This window comes from Sesamum indicum, linkage group LG13 (assembly GCF_026168435.1).
Source record: "Sesamum indicum cultivar Baizhima isolate 11 linkage group LG13, ASM2616843v1, whole genome shotgun sequence".
Taxonomy (NCBI): Eukaryota; Viridiplantae; Streptophyta; class Magnoliopsida; order Lamiales; family Pedaliaceae; genus Sesamum; species Sesamum indicum.
The window spans coordinates 4,005,551-4,025,218 of record NC_142669.1 but is presented as its reverse complement, the minus strand read 5'-3'; the positions used below and the strand labels follow the sequence as shown (position 1 = coordinate 4,025,218).

General features: G+C 36.5%; 1 long non-coding RNA gene across 2 annotated transcripts; it reads left to right on the top strand.

The window, feature by feature from the left end:
- The first annotated feature begins 5,878 nt into the window (after positions 1-5,878).
- On the top strand, positions 5,879-18,617 carry LOC148784398 (uncharacterized). Of its 2 annotated transcripts, none has more exons than XR_016063638.1 (5): positions 5,879-5,946; positions 16,388-16,461; positions 17,230-17,297; positions 17,387-17,530; positions 18,448-18,617. It is a non-coding gene; the product is annotated as an uncharacterized LOC148784398 (long non-coding RNA). The 2 variants fall into 2 exon arrangements; XR_016063637.1 differs by having other exon boundaries at positions 17,230-17,308.
- Positions 18,618-19,668: the final 1,051 nt, after the last annotated feature.

The following is a 19,668-nucleotide window of genomic DNA, read 5'->3' as shown; positions in this document are numbered from 1 at the left end:
CTCTACATGCTATACTCAGGCAGGTCGGGCCAGTATGTGGTTTTCTCCTCTTTGTCAGTTTGAGTACAAATCGTATTTTGTTTGTAAAAACATAATATAGGCGTGGAGATTAATGTGGTGGATTACTTGTAGTGTTTCATTTTTATATATGATGTTGTGGGTTGATTATGTCATTATGACGTTGGGGTTACGTATGCATATGAATTAGATATATATAAATATAGGGAGTACTATAAGTATGATGTTTAGGGTAGATATAGTCCTTGTAGCGAAGGCGGTGCTACATTAGGTGGTATCAGAGCAGGCATTAGATTTCCTAGGGATAGTAGATGAAATGTAATATTATAAGTTGTATATACTAGGAATCTACTCACATGTGTGTATTTCAAATGGGATGGAAGCGTCAAGGGAAAGCGCTGTTGGACCAACTGAGTCATTAGAATCTGTGTAAGGTCATGATTCTGCATCAGAACATCAGGGCTTGGAATCCCAAAATAGAAATGCCTCACAACCAGAAATGAACCCTTTTATGCAACAGTTTCTGGAGATGATGCAGAGGATGGCTCCATCGCCACAACCCCTACCACATGATGCAGTTATTGATAAAAATTATGAAATAGTGAGGAGACAGGGGGCAAAGGTATTTGCCAGTACAACTGACCCTACTGAAGCAGAGGAATGGTTGAGAAACACGGAAAGGGTGTTGGAAAAAATCGAGTGTACTTCTGAGCAAAAGTTGAGGTACGCAGTGTCCTTACTAGAGAAAGATACCTTAGACTAGTGGGAAACAGTTCCAGGGAGCAAGAACCGACCAGGGAGCAAGAACCGACCCACCACTTTGACGTGCAATGATTTTTTGAAAAAAATTGCTGACAAATATACTCCACCAGTCTACAAAACCGTAAGAAAGTTGAATTCCTTGAATTAAAGCGGAATGAGTTATCTGTTGCTGAATATGAACTGCAATTTGTGAGAATGTCAAAATATGCCCCAGAAGGGGTGAGTACCGATGAATTGAGGAGAGACAACTTTGAAAGGGGGTTCGAGATTAGGGAGAAAATAGCAATCAAACCTCTAAGTTATGGTGCTCTGCTGGAAGCGGCACTAAGGGCAGAAGAGACGTCAATCGAAAGGAGTTCTACTGAAGCTAAACGAAAGAAATTGACAGGTAACCTGAATCCTACAGCGGGACAAAGTGGTGCAGTTTCCTTTAGGGGTTCTGGTTCGTAGAGGGGTTAGTTCAGAGGCCGAGGAATAGGTCAGACTAGCAGGTCTCCTTCAGTATTTTCGAGTAGAGGCGGGCCTACTTCGGTTGGATCTTGAGCAAGATAAGGTCCAGCCAGATCGTTCAGTAGTGGATCTGCTCCTTCTTGTGCAAATTGCGGTAGGAGACACATTGGTGAATGTTGGGGAGCCCAACCAATAGTATGTTATTGTTGCCGTCAACTGGGACATATTGTCAGGAACTCTCCTACATGAAGGGATAATTCCAGAGTACCTCAGACTTTAGAGTTTAGCAGTATGGGGAAAATCTCACAACGGGCAGGTATGAGCAGAGGACGAGGTAGAGGTGGTCGAGGGAGCAGGAATATTTCCACGACATCTACAGGACAAAGTAGTCAGCTTCGACCACAAGCCAGGCTGTATGCAATCACAAAAGAACAAGCTCCTACGGCACCCAAGATTATCACTGGTTCCTTTTCTATTTGTGATTCTAGTGCACCTGTGTTGAGTGATCCAGGATCTACTTGTTCATTTACATCACATGATTTTGCATTTCATGTACATGCTAAAATAGAACGGTTTGGACATGACTTATATGTGTCTATGCATGCTGTTGGGTTTGTATTAGTGAATACGGTGGTGAGATCTTGTCCAATAGTAGTGGAGGGTGTCATTCTATATGCAGATTTGGTTGTAATAGACCTTAGGAAGTTTGATGTCATTTTGGGAATGGATTGGTTAGCCAGTAATCATGCTTTAGTAGATTGTCAAGGAAAAGAAGTGATGGTAGAAGTCAGTGGGCAGATGAAGCCAGTTATAGTGGGGGAAAGAAAAGTGATACCTAACTGCTTAATTTCTACTGTGACCGCTTTTAATCTATTTAAAGAAGGGTGTGAGGCGTATTTAGCCAGCGTGCACGTTACCAAGAAAGTTAGTCCTGGTGTATTAGACGCTCTAGTGGTGAGGGAATTTCCTGATGTTTTTCCTGATGAATTACCTGGACTACCACCTCATCGAGAAGTAGATTTTGAAATAGATACTATTCCTGGGGCGGCACCTATTTCAATTGCACCGTATAGAATGGCTCCGTCAGAATTGAAAGAATTAAAGAAGCAGTTAGAAGAGCTATTGGATAAAGGGTTCATCCGACCTAGTATTTCACCATGGGGAGCACCAGTATTGTTCGTAAAGAAGAAGGATGTGAGTATGAGATTATGTGTCGATTATAGACAGCTAAACCGAATCACAATCAAGAACAAATATCCTCTGCCACGGATTGACGATCTGCTTGATCAGTTAAAAGGTGCCACTGTGTTCTCTAAAATTGATTTCAGATCAAGGTATTGGCAACTACGGATAGAGGAAGAGTCGATCCCATAGACAACCTTCAGGACCAGATCTTGAGAGAGAAACAGCTGTACGGTAAATTCAGCAAACGTGAGTTTTGGATGGAGAAAATTGCTTTTCTAGGGCATACTATTTCAAAAGAAGGGGTACAACTTGATCTGACAAAAGTTAAAGCTATCTAAGAATGGGAGCCACCTAAAAATGTGTCGGAGATCCGGAGTTTGCTGGGGTTAGCGGGTTATTATAGAAGATTTATAAAGGATTTTTCTATAATCGCACCATTTAACTGGAATGACAAATGTGCTCAGAGTTTTGAGGAGTTGAAGAAGAGGCTCAACTCAGCACCTATCCTTGCTTTTTGCCGTCTGGGGATGGAGGATATGTGGTATTTACTGACGCTTCACGACAAGGACTTAGTTGTGTTTTGATGCAGCATTGGAGAGTTATAGCTTACGCTTCGAGGCAGTTGAGGCCACATGAGGTGAACTATCTGACCCATGATCTGGAGTTAGCAGCCATAGTACATGCATTGAAGATTTGGAGGCATTACTTATACGGGGAGACGCTTCAAATATTTAAAGATCATAAAATTCTGAAGTATATCCCAACACAAAAAGAGTTGAATTTGAGGCAAAGAAGGTGGATGGAACTTTTGAAGGACTATGACTGCACTATTGACTACCATCCCGGAAAAGCAAATGTTGTAGCAGATGCTTTGAGTAGAAAGACGGCGGACCAACTTCCAGGTATGATCTGCTATAACATAAAGTATTTGACTACCCTCAGAGCTATGGATGTATACTTAAGCATTGGTGGTGATATTTTACAAGCTACTATACAAGTGAATACCTCCCTCAAGGGTAAAATTAAAGATGCACAGGATAGAGATCCATATCTGCAGAGGATAAAGGCTAAGGTGCAAAAAGGAAAGAACGATCAATTTATAATCCAAGAAGATGGTACATTGTTCAATGAAAAACGTATATGCGTGCTGAACGTAGAGGAGTTGAGAATGAAAATTATGCACGAGGCGCACTACGCACCGTTTGCTATGCATCTTGTCAGTACCAAGATGTATCGAGATTTGAGAGCCTATTACTGGTGACCAACAATGAAGAAAAATGTGGCAGAGTTTGTAGCGAAATGTTTAACTTGTCAGCAAGTAAAAACAGAACATCAAGCACCAGCTGGTAAGCTTCATCCTTTGACTATACCTGAATGGAAGTGGGAAAAGATTACTATGGATTTTGTCATTGGGTTACCACGTATGTTCAGAAAACATGATGTTATTTGGGTGATTGTTGATAGATTGACTGAATCTGCACATTTCCTGCCAATCCGACAAAATGATTTTTGCAGAAGCTCGCTGAATTATATGTTTCAGAAATTGTGAGATTACATGGCATTCCTACCTCTATAGTTTCTGATAGAGATCCTCGATTTACTTCTCATTTCTAGGGAAGCTTGCAAACGGCTCTAGTTACAAAATTAAATTTCAGTACAGCGTTTCACCCTTAGACAGATGGACAGTCAGAAAGAACGATTCAGACATTAGAGGATATGATGAGAGCCTGCGTAATTGAATTTAGAGGAAATTGGGATGATCATCTACCACTGATGGAATTTGCTTATAATAATAGTTTTCATTCCAGTATTGGTATAGTTCCATATGAAGCTTTGTATGGAAGAAAATGCCGAAGTCCGATTTGTTGGGATATTGAGGGATTGAGACAGCTTGAAGGGCCGAAGTTAGTTCAAGAAACAGTGGACAAGATAAAAACAGTTAAAAAGTGTTTGAAAGCAGCACAAGATCGGCAGAAGAGTTACGTCAATAAGCATCGCAGAGAGATGGAATACGAGGTGGGGAAAATGTTTTTCTAAAAGTATCACCATGGAAAGGAATCTTGAGATTCGGGAAGTAGGGAAAGTTGAGTCCACGATATATTGGGCTATATGAAATTTTGGAGCGAGTTGGACCACTAGCCTATCGGTTAGCATTACCGACAGAATTATTACAGATACATGGCGTGTTTCACATTTCTATCCTACAATGGTACCGATCCGATCCTGGTCATATTTTGCATGAGCCAGAGATGGAGATATCAGAGAGATTGACATATGTGGAAGAGCCAATGGAAATGTTAGACCGGAGTATAAAGAAATTGAGAAATAAAGAAATACCTATGGTTAAGATCAAGTGGAGTCATCACTCTCCAAGAGAAGCCACCTGGGAAGTTGAGAGAATACGAGAGAAAAATACCCATATTTATTTCTTGAGCCGGTAAGTTATTTAAATTTTGAGGACGAAAATTTTATTAGGAGGGAAGAATTGTGACGCCCCAAAGATTATAATATATAATTGGGGGATTAATTGTTAAATAAATTATAGGTCATAATTGAAATATAATAAAACTTGAACGGAGTAAATTGAAGTTCGTTATAATATTTTGGGGATACTTATATTAATTAAGAAAATTAGGAAGGACGTAATGGGTATTTTGAGAAAAATCTAATAAAAAAAAATATAATAATAGTATTATGTATATATACGAGTAAATCATATATACATATATTAGTATATGTATACCTATATTAATAAATAATGTATATTTTTAGTAAATAATATATATATATATAAAAGAGAGAGAGAGAGAATTGAGAGTGGAGGTGGGGCCACAACCCCCACCGTCTCACTCTCTTCTCTTTTCCTTAAACGCACACACACGAACATAATACACACAGATGAAAAAATTGTGAAATTTGCAATCCTCCTTGCGGAAAAAAGAGAGAGACCAAGGTACGAAAATGCCATTTTAATTCCTATTAATTTATATAATTATATTATTTAATTAGTCTGTTTATTAAATATTGCTTATACTAAGCGATGTATTATTTAATCGGAATATATTACGAGTTTGGCGATTTAAAATAGTTTCAAATTAAATATCCAATCGGATGTAAAAATGATATCGTTGGTTAATTAGATTATTAAATTTATTAGATTTAAATATTACTATAGCTAATTTATACAATTTCATCGGAATTATTAGCCAAATACCCTATTCAACGTATTGTTATTTAATTAAATTGTATAATAGCGAGAAATTAATAGAAAATTCATACAAATATTTCGAAAATTATATTTAATAAATGGTATGTTAATAAAGAGGAAAAACGAAGATTTGTACTTCGATAGAAATGGAATATTAAAGAATTATTAGAAATTGTATAAATTATATTCAATATTATATTTAAAAGAAATTACGATATTCTCGTTATATTAATTGTATGTGGTATAACTCATTATAGGATACGGGATAAGGTGGAAGGACTGACAATTAGCAATTGAGCAGATAAAAATGTTGTGAAGTTGAGGTAAGTAAATAATTAGTATTATCTATTTATGTTCCCTTTATTTGTGATATTACTGTTATATAAATTTGTGGTTCATGCTGACATTGGTTTATCTGATAATATATAAGTGGTGAATGATTTAATTTGATTGACGATATTGTGTACGTGGAATGCGAAGACACGTTGAAATATCATGCTTGTTGTATGTTGTGTTGTGGGTGTCTGAAAATGAGAATGTATTGATATATGATTTTACGTTACCCGATGGAACTTCTCGATCTATCACTCATACAGGGAGTGTTGTGCTTCACAAAAATCTACCTTTTACAGATGTTTTCTTGGTGCCATCTTTTCAGTTCAATCTCCTATCCATTCCCAAAAATCTAAGTTGTTTTTCACCCATCTTATTGCCTCTTTCAGGACCAAAAGCCTAAGCACGTCATAGCGATGGGCAAGCAAGTTAGAAATCTATATCGCTTAAATGCGACCTCCTTCGATCCTAATGTCATTAGTCGTTTTGTTCACAGTACTTGCTCTGTATTTCACAATAGTGATAGTGTTTTGTGGCACAAAAGGTTAGGTCATCCGTCACCTATTGTGATTAAACATATCCATGTTTCTGAAATAAAACATTGTTTGGTTTCTTTTAATCATGATTGCGACATTTGTCCTTTGGTAGAGCAACAAAGACTGCCTTTTCTGGTCAGAGTTTCCAGATCATCTTCCCCTTTCGGACTATTACACATTGACATATGGGGGCCTTATCACATTAGCTCGCTCACTGGTTGCCATTATTTCCTCACCCTCGTAGATGACTATAGTAGAGCAATGTGGACCTTTTTTATTAAATATAAATCACAAACACCTCAAGTCTTATATAACTTCCTCGTAATGGTGCGAACTCAGTTCAAAAAATCCATTCAGGTCGTTTGTTCGGACAATGGGACTGAGTTCGTCAATTCTCATTGTCGATCTCTCTTCCGGTCGCATGGTATAATACATTAAACCTCTTATCCATACACACCACGACAGAATGGGGTGGGAGAACGTAAGCACAAACATGTCATCACAGTAGCTCGCGCCTTACACTTCCAGTCACACTTGCCCAAACACTTCTGTGGAGAATCTGTCCTCAGCGACCTACCTCATAAACAGACTACCTACACTGATACTCCATTTGAAGTCACCATTTGAGGTCCTCTATAACAAATCCCCTGACCTATCATCTAAAGGAGCTCGGGTGTCTGTGCTATGCAACCAACATTCGACCTCACTAACACAAATTTGATGAGCGAGCCACTAGATGCGTTTTACTTGGGCTAGAAAAATATTGTCCACTTCTAGAGATGTGATTTTCTATGAACACTCATTCTCTTTACAAACAAAACCTCCTGTCCCTATTCCCTACTGGGATTCCTCCTCCACTCCTGATTTAGGTCGCACTCCAGGTCGTTCTTCCTCCATCTTGATCACTTCAAACTTGGCTTCATTGCTTCCTCTCACATTCCCGGTTCTGCTCAGGTCGCCGATCTCTTCACTGAATCCCTCACTGCTGCAGATTTTACTCGCTTCCTTCCCAAGCTGGGCCTCTCTTCCTCAACTCCAGCTTAAGGGGGGGCTGTGAAGAATGTGCAAGTCCTCGAGGTTGCATCGCTGCATTTCAGGTCGCTTACAACCTCGGCCTGTAGGTCGTTAGCTATCTCATTTTTATTGTCTTTTTTGTGCAGTTTTGATCTTTTGTACTTTTCTGTATTATTAATCTGTTTGTTAGAATTTTTCTGTTGTTCCTAGATTTGGTTGGTTTGTAGTTTGTCACCTAGATTCCTTTCTCTTTTATTTATACACTAGCTTCCATTGTATTTTTCTCGATGATGAATGATGGTTTGTACTTATACTGATTTGAGAATGGAGATTTTGTCTTCTCTCTCAAACTTGAAATTTCTACAAAATTCAACTAATCTATGATGGAATGTTTTAGTCTCTCCTTTCTTGAATTACAAATAGTGCATGCCCAAATTAAAATTTTAGTTCCATAGGATAGGAGTTCAACACTTTATTTTACGAAATTTTTAAAATGCTTATAAAATTTGGAAAACCCGACAAATTTAGTCATATACTTTACGAATTTTTCAAAATGGTCAAAAAATTGAGAAAACATGACACATTTATTTCCACAAATCTCATAAAGTAGAGGACTAAATGTATCGAGTTTTCCCCATTTTGAGACTATTTTCGAAAATTCCATAAAGCAGTGGACTAAATATGCCCGACTTTTTGAATTTTAGGATCAATTTGATACTTATTTAAAATACAATTTTGCCAACAATGCATATAGTGTAAAGTTGTTTATCCAAATAGACCAATTTCAACTTTTTTTTTTTTCACTTTTAAATTTTGCTTCAAATACTTTCAATTTTGAACAGCTAAACTTACAACCTTTTTACAACTATTATTCCCACCAAAATGGTAGAAGGTATATACTTGCTTTTGAATTATAACTAATGTTTCTTTACTTGAGTACCATATTTCTCGAAATGCTTGTCCAACTAGCCTAATTTAGCGTTAAAAGATCTCGAAAGATTTAGATTGAACACTCTAAAAGAAATATTTTGTGTTTCCTTCAAGTGTTTTTGTTGATTCGTCAAATGTTTACTCTGTGAATTAATTTGTTACATCAAGAAGAAACATGAAAATTTCTAGTTTATCATAAAACATAAATGTTTTTTTATTTTATTTTATTTTACTAAACTGTATATTAATATTACTTATTATGTACATATTAATTAATTGTATCATTAAATTTAAATTTTGATGTTTGATATATTAATATGAGTTAATAAAATTACTCTGAGATCACATTACTTAAATTTTATTATCCTTTAATATGTTATAAGTTTGTTGAACTATACAAATTTTCACTTTTAGAATGATTGCTCTTAATTATTTTTTTAAAGATATTTTTGATGTATATAATTTTTGTAAAAATATTAATACGAAATTACATTTATATCTATTATACATACACATGAACAAATCAACGAAAGAAAGTTTGAAGTAAATCAAGCAAAGGTAATCTTTGATTTACGTTTCTTGCATCTTGTAGTTTTAATTTTATCATAAGCCCTGTTTTATTTTATTGCTTATTTAATTAACTACATCGAATGTCCGGGAACTCCAAGAGTACACCCTTGGAACCATGATTTTATTTAATTTGATTTTTAATTTGTGAATTTGTATTTACCGCTTTCACTTGCGCATTCTCGGGGCGATCCACTCGCATTTTTGTTGATTTCAAGTGGTATCATTGCCCGGTTCGATGTGAATAAGCATGATAACGTGATTTTATTGCTTTTGAATCATGTTATTCATTTTGCCTATTCTTGTATAATTATATGAGAAAACTAACTTGTTCAATTTTTGTAATTTTTTGGATGATTTAAGTATTTTAAGAAAATTGAATTTTCTAGTAAAATATTTACTTTTATTTTCAATTTAATGTGTAGAAATAAAAGAATATTTTTTAAGGTATTGTAGTAGTGCACTGCTGACTGGCAGTGTAGAGCATGCGCTCTCAGGCGAGTGTTGTCACTGCGGCCGACGGCTAGGCCGTTTTTTTACCGTTTCTTCCAAAAAATTGGATTTTCTAATTTCTCCATATTTTCTTAAAGATATTTATTTTTTGTGATTTAATTTTGGATAATATTAGATTTTTTTCTAGAATTAAATTGCTTTAATTTATTTGGTTGGTTTGCGTGCATTGGATGCATGAAACTTTGTTATCCTTTTAAATTGTAAATATTAAACTTGTTGTTTTCTGCATATAATTGTTTGTCGTGATATTGGATATCATGTTGTTTTTCTTGGGATGTTCCATTTTTTTTTATCTAGCATGATTAATTGTTATTATGTGGTAGTTGAATGTTAATGGATGATCACGGAGCCTTAGACTGCTTGTATGCCATTTTATTTTGTTGGGTGGGCCTGTGTGCCCTTGTGATTTATTTTCTCCTCTCTCTCTTTTTATGCCTTGGAATGATAAAGCTTTCTCTCATACCCCCGATTTACTCCCCCCGATTTTTTATCGGAATTTCTTATCTCAATTGTAATTATAGTAACATTGGTTTTCGGTGAGGTTTTATAATTTTTATGTAAAAGCAAGCCTATGGAGATGAAGGCCCGCGAAGAAGGAAGGAGTTTGAAGGCCCATTTATATGTTGATGGGTAAATCACTATTGTAATAGCATAGGGTCACCTTGACAGTCCTAAGACTCACTGCGGGTTCAGTGAATCACATAGGTTAGGCTCTTGATCATCCAATAGGGATTGCTAGGTTTCATTGCATGCGATGCGTTTACTTAATGCTTTAAATATTTGATATTTGTTCATGCAATGATAATATGTGAAGAGGTCTCGGTCTAAAAACTCAATATTAACTCTCATTTGGCTGGACCAAGTTAAATATTAGGCCTATAATGGACTTCGATCGAAATGGTTTTGATCCGTCCAAGCCTTCCATCCACAACACCGTTTTCGATCCGTCCAAGCCTTCCATCCACAGCAATGTGGTGAGGAAGCTATCGATACCCAAGTGTGGTCTCATGAGTCGTGATACATTTAGGATAGAGGAAAGCTGTACTATTATTGTGAACAAAGGAACATGTTCACTGTTTTCCTGTCTCACGAGTCGTGGGGGACGGCGAATGAAATGTGATTTGGTTGATGGATGGGGCCTAACACCAAGTAACATGATTCGCTTGGAGTCTCAAAATCATGTGAAAAAGTGAAGTAAAGGATCTTGGAAATCTCATGGAATGAGAATGGTATTGGATACCTCCCACGAGGCCTTTGCAATTTGAATTGTATAATTGGAGCATGACAAATTCACTTGTGGATCCTAAGTTTACTAGGAAATGTTATTCCCGAAACCCCACTTGAGAGTGGTGGGCTTTCGTATAAATAGTGGGAGTGTTAAAGACTAAATACCAAGTCTTTAAGCTTAATTCATAATATTTCGATAAATATAAATTTCATTAAGTAAAGGGGGTACATAAGTACAGTACAACAAGCATCAACTAGGTGGATTCCTTGACAAACTAAGAAATCCTCCATAAACGATAAAATGTGCATGTACTAACAGCATAAGGCAGTTCAACAGTAAGAATCCTCTATCCCACATCATCAAGAATAAGTGTACCCAAAGTCCGTGAATCACGATGGCTCCCATCAAAACGTCGAAGATGATGCTCATGCTAGATGTGATAAATCAAGGAATCAAGTAAGGCACAATAGGACGCATATATCATGTGCTTTCCCCTCCGTCTGCTAGCAGCCCACAACACGTCGGTAGGCCACGGGTGGTTCGGCTATGGGAAGCGAAGTGTGAGTTAAATCACCTGCAAACAACTTCTCGAATAGGGGCAGTGCCAGAATAAGTGGCTGTGATTTTCCACTGCACCGTCTGTAAAAAGAACACAGGAGCTATCCAAATGAGATAACCAAGGTCTGTCCATGGTAGAAAGCTTACCAAGTATGGCTAGTCAAAGGACAAAGGTATGCGTAGGGATCTTAATGGGGCCCAAGAGTAGTGAAGACCAACCTACCTTGGGACCCTCAGTCCGGAGCGATCGGAGTACCGTAGCTGACGTTGGAGTCAATGTCTGAGTTTGCCATAAAATACGGTCATTACCACCATGAATGTGTGGAAGGGAATGCATAATCTGCTGAATATCCGTGAGCGATCTTAAAGGGTATGCGTGGGATCACAGGAGTGGCCAACGCCATTGTCCATCCCAATGCAAGAAACAACTCTGTCTGTCAGCCGTGTATTCGTGAGGCTAGGTCCATTTGGAAACTATCGAATAAATGGGCCTAGTTCATGACAAGGATCCTGCCATAAATAGAATGTAGCCCCATATCCAATAACATACTCAACAAACGGTCCAATGAGGGGCCGAAGATGGAGGAGTTTTTGCCAGCCCCATGAACCCCTTCGATCTGACACCGTCCAGATAGAAGTATCTCACAGTTTCGTGTATGCCCTATTACCCTGAATAACTTGCCATAATTTAACTCCCATAAGAGCACGGTTGAGGGCAGTGATGTCTTGGTTGCCTTGACCACCTTCATTAATAGGTTGACATACACAATCCCAAGCGACCTTCACATATTCATGAAAAGTCGAATCCTTTCATAAGAAAGCCCTCAGTTGCTTTTTTACCTCCCGAGAGACACCCTTAGACAAAATAAAAGTAGCGGCCCAATATACACCTAGAGCAGTAAGAATAGATTTAATAAGATGTACTCGTCCCGCATATAATAAAAACGTACCTTCCCAACCCTTGATACACTGATCGAGTTTGTCAAGTAGGGGTATACAATCCAAAAGAGTAAGTCGCAACGATATAAGGGGGAGTTCCAAATACTTCATCGGTAAGTGTCCCTCCTAATCAGATGCTAATCATGAGAGAATCATTTGACTCCTTTGTACATTAATGCGAAGACCCTTAATTCAGAATATTACAATCATCTGCTGATTTTTATTTAATTTTTTATTTTCTAGAAAATATCTAAGAACCCTTTAACCATGATAATAGAGACTAACAAATTCAATGGCACAAATTACAACGACTAGCTGCGAAATATGAGGATTGTCCTAGATTTCGTGAACCAGGACTATATCTTGGACAAGCCACTCCCAATAGCCTTGCCAAAATAATCTTCGCCTGAAGAACGTGTCACGTTCGAGAAGTGGCTTGAGGACAACGGCAAGGTCCGTAGTATCATATTGGCTTCAATGTCTAATGACATCCAAAAGCAATATGATAGACTGGATCATGTTCTCCCGATAATGCTCCACATGAAGGAAGTTTATGCAATTCCTAATAGGCATATTATATATGCCACCACAAAAGTATTCTCCGGGACCAAGATGACCGAAGAATCATCTGTACAAAGTCACAGGGCTAAGATGCTATCCCTAGTGGAGAAGCTCGAAGACCTCAAAGTTGGGCTTCACAATGACACGTACATTGACGTGATCCTTCAGTCGCTTCCTCTGTCCTACGACCCGTTTATTATTAACTACAACATGAACGGACTTGACAAGTCTATTCATCAGTTAATTAATATGTTGGTCCAATATGAGGCCATGACCCACAAGTCTATGTCGGCGGTATTGGTAGGAGAGGCTTCAACCTCCAAAGCAAAAGGCAAGAGGGTCGAACGGTGGAAGAGGAAAAATGGCAAGGGAAAAGCTGTCGCAATCACTATTTGAAAGCACCATGAAAAAACGACTGGATCGGCCTGGGAACGCGCAAGCGGAAGTGGTAATATAAAATTACGTAAATTAAAACGAAACTTAATAAAACCAGAATTTCAAGGGTTGTACCCTTGGAGTTCCCGAGCGTTCGATGTAGTTATGCAAATATAACAATAAAATAAATGGGGCTATGATTGAATGAAAAATGAGAGATACATAAATCATAAATCAAGAATTACCTTTTGATTTGATTTATTTCGAATATCCTTTGTTTACCCGTTCACGCAAGGTTTCAACGTAGAAGCCCTTTAAAGTTGCGTCCACATCCACCGGAATTTGGGATCCCTGAATCCTCATTGGTAGAAAAAAATTAGGAAGAAAAATACACACCAAGTTTGTATACAAGAGGGTTGGCTGAGAGGTGGAGTTAGGGTGTAGGAAATTATAATGTGTATTATGTATTTCTTCATTAGTTATTCCAAATAACTAATAAACATATATATACCTTGTATGAATGCACTATAATATGTGTAGGTCCATTTAACCATCTATAAGATAATAAAATTCTTTATTCAAAATAAATAATGACTAACATGACACTTTCGAAAAGTTAATTTGTTAGTCAATAATTTTATTTTCTAATCATTTCCACCAACTTAATTAAGGGGCTTGGACCGATTTTGATTAATTAAAATACAAGGCCCAATAAAATTAAATTCAATTAAATTAAAGCCCACTTACTTAAGCCCATTATATATTTAAATCAATTAAACGTATGAGCCCAATAAGTCTTTATTAATTAATAAGTCATAGATTAATCGTATTAATTTATTCTTAGGCTTATCCATCTAATGGATCCGTCTTATTTATAAGTAATCCAATTACTTAAGGAATTAATTACTTGTCCCTTCTAGGTGATTTGTGTGTGACTTTTTAGGTTCACCTTTCAGCTAGACTTGCGTTAGTGTCAAACACTATTATTAATTAAATTCAATTTAATTAATAATTTTTTATCAACCCTTGATCAAGAAAGCTCGTCACCATGGGTGGCCGTCTAGCAACGGTCTTTGGAACTAGAGATTAGACGAATATCCATGTGAATTTTTAGGCTCTCAAGTCCATACAGTTATGTTCCTTCCATTTACCATCTCCTGGCCTTAGTCTAGGGCATGAAATTGGGTGTCGGTTCTCATCCTATACTAGGTGTCTATGCTTATTACTTCAGATCGCGTTATGCCAAATTGCTCGACATAGTAACCTCTTTTTCCTATTCGATCAACGACTGCGGCCACAGCTTTGTACAGTGTAGACACATCTCCAAGTGCATAGGAAATACCTCTGTCACATTTTGACCGGGAACGGATCCTCTTCTAAGGAACTCACCGTCCTCACTACATACATTGACTACACTAGACAAGGCTTATGATGACCATGTTTGTGACACGATCACTTCTCAAAGAAATCTAAGATACAGTCATCGCATGCACGTCACTGTCATGATTCTCATGTCTGAGGACTACTCCTCATACTATCAAAGTCGGGGATTCGACTATTACCGACCAAGCCTTTAAGGCTTCCTTATAATAATCCCCACGAGTCAGTTCAATCGATTCCACACCTTGCCAATCGACCAACTAAGATTGCATAAACATCTCATATTTGTCGCCGATGAAACACGACACTCATCAAATGAATGCGACTCTTAATGCAAGTCTCAGTAGGACTCTCGATGCCCAGTCTTGAGGCCCTCGACTTAGAACATTTCAAACCCAACCCTTGGCAGTTGGTTTCATGACCGCCATCCAATCCGCAGTCCAACTGTTGCGTGGTTGTTGAAGTGGTCAGTGGGCATCTGTTGTGATGTCAAAGCAGTGCTTGACGTAATTTGGTAAGCACAACTGATACGTGTGCCGAAGAAGAATACCTATCATATTCGTCGGGAAAACATTGCTTAAATAAAGATTTCTTCAATAATTCTCAAAACCACCAATTCAATTGGCTTTTGGTCACCCATCACAATAATCTCCCACTTGACCTTAAAGTCAATTACTCATGTTTCCATATTAAATTGATTATGAGCAATCTGCGATATCGGCTAGGTCTTATAGGTCTACTTTTTGTTTCTGTCTATTTCCTGCGGTCCAACCGCATATTACATCTTTCTATCATCACTCAAAGCCAATGATGGTGTCTAAGATTTTTTCCTTGGGCTTGTAATGAGATCTTAGGCCTTTTATCTTGTGCGTAGCCCAGTTGTTATCCTCTACGGTGACTAGTGGTGCGGCTACGCTAGGTAGCATACCCAACAATCAGATGTTGTTTTTCGGTCCTAACCGTTTTTCAATTATAACTGTTTTCCAAATCATTTGTGGAAATGCGTTTCGAGAGCAAGTGTCCAAAACTTGGGAATAAGAATAGTAATCATGTTTTCTTAACAAATGCCATAGTTGGGTGAAGGGGAGTTCACGACACTCTCTCGTCTAATGAATTTTGGCAATTTTATGCAAACATCATAAGTAAATTTTTACTGCCAAACCATTATTCCATTTTCCTTCTACCCTCACCCATCAAGGCAACAGGAGCGCTGAAAATGCTTGCAATGGCTGACTTAGCTTCATCCTTCTTTCTCATTTGGCGTCTGTCTCCCTTGCCTTTCGCTTTTGAGGTTGAAGCCTCCAAATTCAATACTGACGGTGCAGATTCTTCAATCATTACCTCGTATCGGTTCAACTATTTTATCAACTCATGAAATGGTCTTCTTAAGCCCATTTAGAGTTTGTCATAAACAGGTCGAAGGACGGATGAGGGGACCGAAGAATTACGTCAATGTACATCTGCTTTAAACATCAACATTGGGGTCTCAGAGCTTCTCCACAGGGGATTGCATCTTAGCCCAATGTTTGTGTATAGACGACCTCCATTCATCTAGGTTTCAAACAATACTTTCGCTCCCACTGGTATGGACCAAATTTGTACAAAAAATAGAAAGCCATAGGACCTATTTTGCAAGTCCAGTAAGATAAAGATAGTGCCAAAATTCAAAAAATATAGGACAAAAAATTTGTTCCAACGAAAATTGACCATTGGGATTATTTTCTTTTTCAAATTGCAACATCTCTAAATTTTCTTATTCTTCACACTTGCAAAACCTTAGTTACATTTCATTCTAACTATTTTCATTCTGACTATTTTCATTCTTTGCAGTGTTTTGGTCCATAGTGGTGGGTGCACGCCGGACACTATTATGCTTTCATAAGGCCAACTCTATCCAACCAGTGGTATTGTGTTAGTTATGGAATTTAATCCATAAAAAATTTCATTTCTATATTTGTAAATGTTCTTTAGCTTTGTATAGTCTGAGAGGCTTAAACTTAACTAGCTTCATTTGACACACTATGTTTTTATTAGGCCATTAACTAATGCTTTTCAGGAAAAATTTGATTTCACGTCCTACAAGTTAGCCTCTTTGAGATTTTGGTACACTATTAATTTTTTTATGAAATAAATTTAATAGAATTAAGGCTTGGCATGCAAATTGCAAACTTTTTGGAGTTATGGAATGCAATATGGTGATTTCGAAAATAATGGGACCAGATATTGCCAAAGACTAACTTGTGAGACGTAAGAAAAAATTTCATTTATGGTCCCATATGTTAGGGCCTTTTTCACTTTAGTCCCATTTATTACGATTTTCTTACATTGTATCACATAAGTTGAAAATTTTCTCAATTTTAGTCCTTAAGTACATTTTTCATCCAATAATTAATGGAACCGTCATAATCCCCCTTAAAAACCCTCTAACAGCTCTATTAATTATTGAACGAAAAAGTATGATGAGGACTAAAAATGAGAAAATTTTGAACTTATGGGTTGTAATGTGAGAGAATCACAACAAATGGGACTATTTGTAAAAGGCCCAGACATATAGGACTGAAAATGCTATTTTCTCGAGATGTAAAAATGCAAATTTTCTGCTTTTCGCAATAGATTACATGTAGATCTCTCGTTGCAAACTACATAAAGAAAATCATTCTGAATGGTTTCAGGTATAAATTCGACGATGAATGAGTGACAATAGAAGACATAATAAAGGCTTTAGACGAGCTTTATGGAGGTAAAGAAGAAGTAAGTTTTCCTTTTATTTTTTCTACTTTTGTTTAAACTTGTTGATACTTTCTTACCTTTACATTTCTGTCTTGACAGCATGTAATGACGACAAATCCAGATAATGCCCCCCTCAAGTTTACAGGGAAGTCTAATGCCTATATGTTGGTGTACACACGTGAAAGTGACAAGGATAAAACACTGTGCGACATTAATGACAGAGATATTTCTCAGCATCTTAAGGTTTGATAAAAAATCAGCTCAAGTCATTTTTACTTTTATAAAAGAAACTTAGAGGATTTTTGGCTAAGTTTAATTGAAACATCTTATGCTTCTAGATCTTATAAGATATTTTAAGATTTTAAAGATATTTATTCTTATTTTAAAAATAAGTTCTTATATTATTTGGACAAATATGATGCTTGAGGTTGTATGACATTACAGTGTTAGACATAATAAGCTTTTGGATTACTTCTATGTTGTCATCCGCACTATGACCGTTTTATACATTGGCATCTAAACTTTTTTTGTGTCAACTTACCATCTTAACTTTATAAAATTTTACACTTTGCCATTTATAACTATTTCTCAACCAAGTTTTATCGAAAAAACATCACATCCAGTGTGCATGTGATGTTTAAGGGTTATGTGATGTGATATTTTTCACATATGCGCAACATGTAATGTTCTTTCGGCATAAAATCAATAAAAGGACGATCATATATGGAAAAGTACTAATTTTGCAAAGTTGATACGGTAAGTTGACACAAAAAATAATTTCTATAGCGAAGTATAAAAAAGGGTGTAGTTCGAATAGCAAAATATAATTCAGCCTAAGCTTTTTATACTGTAATAATATCCAAAAAATTGATCAATCTCTTAGAATTTAAAATTATACAAATAGATAATTTTTTTTTGGGGGTATGTAAATTATACGAAGGTTAAAATTAAAATACTAACAAAATTATGAGTGTATTTTTATTTTTTGGACATTATTTGAAGAACATATAAGACATTTAAAAACAAGATAGGTTCTCGACAGCTTATGGGGTTCTAAACATCTTATAAAATGTTTCAATCACGTACTTATAAGCTTAGCCAAACACCCTGTTATTCTTTTTCTATATACTTCGCATTAGTAAAATTTTTTGTTCGTGTAGGAGTGGTTGAAGAGGGAGCAAAAAGAGAAAGAACTAAAGAAGAAAAAAAAAGCGGAAGCTAATATGTACATGATTGTAACGGTAAATTATATTGACATTTTTTCTACATAGTTGTTGTTGTTGTTACTCTTGTTGTTACTTGTACTATGTCGGGAAAATAGCATGTTTCGCCCAGGAAGTTAGTATTTTTAACCATTTAGCGTTATACTATTCCTTAAATATACATAATGTAATTAAAGTTCTACTATGACACTTGTACTATGTTGGGAAAATAATATTTTTTGTATCGTAATTTAGGGTCTTTCTACTTTTTGTCGCATTGGTTATGAAATTCTCACTTTTGTCCCTGTAGCTTATGAAAAGTAACACATTTGGTCTCATTATACCTTTCTGTTAGACATTTTAACGAAAACACGTGGTTATTGGGCCTTTACACTTTTGGTCCCTTGGTTACATCACTCTCACTTTAGTCTAAACTTAAAAATACAGCACTTTTGTTCCCATAACACTTAACTATCATGTAGTTTTTTTCGTTAATTATCTAATAAAAATGTGTCATGAGACTAAAAGTGCTAACTTTTGAAAGTTAGTAACCAAAAGTGATAGTCCCATAGCCAATGGGACCAAAAGTGGACGGCTTTATTTTATGGGAAGAAAAATTTTATTTTCCCATACTTGTACTATGTTCATATAAGCTAAAATAGAAGATGATAGATAGGAAGAAATTGCCAGAGAATTTCTTGTACCAGTGTACTTCAAGCATTTCTGGCAATGGAGAAAGCGCCAAAATAAACTCATCGTCCTATTATGCCATTGACACTCCTAGAGGAGTCCTACACCGCAAACATCTTATGCTTCTTAATTATATTTTTTATCACTTTTGCCACATCATTATGCGGTTTTTCCTGATTGTGTTCACATTGGATTTTCTACTCCTGTTGCATCTTCTATTTAGTTTCATATATATATTTTGACGTGTATAAAATCTTTTCCCTAGATAAAATTAATATCATAATCTTTATATACGTGATATGTATATGTGAAATAAAATAGAAGATGCAACAAGAATTATAATAGAAAATATAGTTCGAGTCGTGTTGGGTAATATATAGCATTGGCATCTTGTTTTCTATTTTCTTGGGTAATTGTAAGGGTATGAGTTCGACAAACTTTTAAGATTCAAATTCAAGTTCGGGCTCGACATAACTTGAAAAGGAAAAA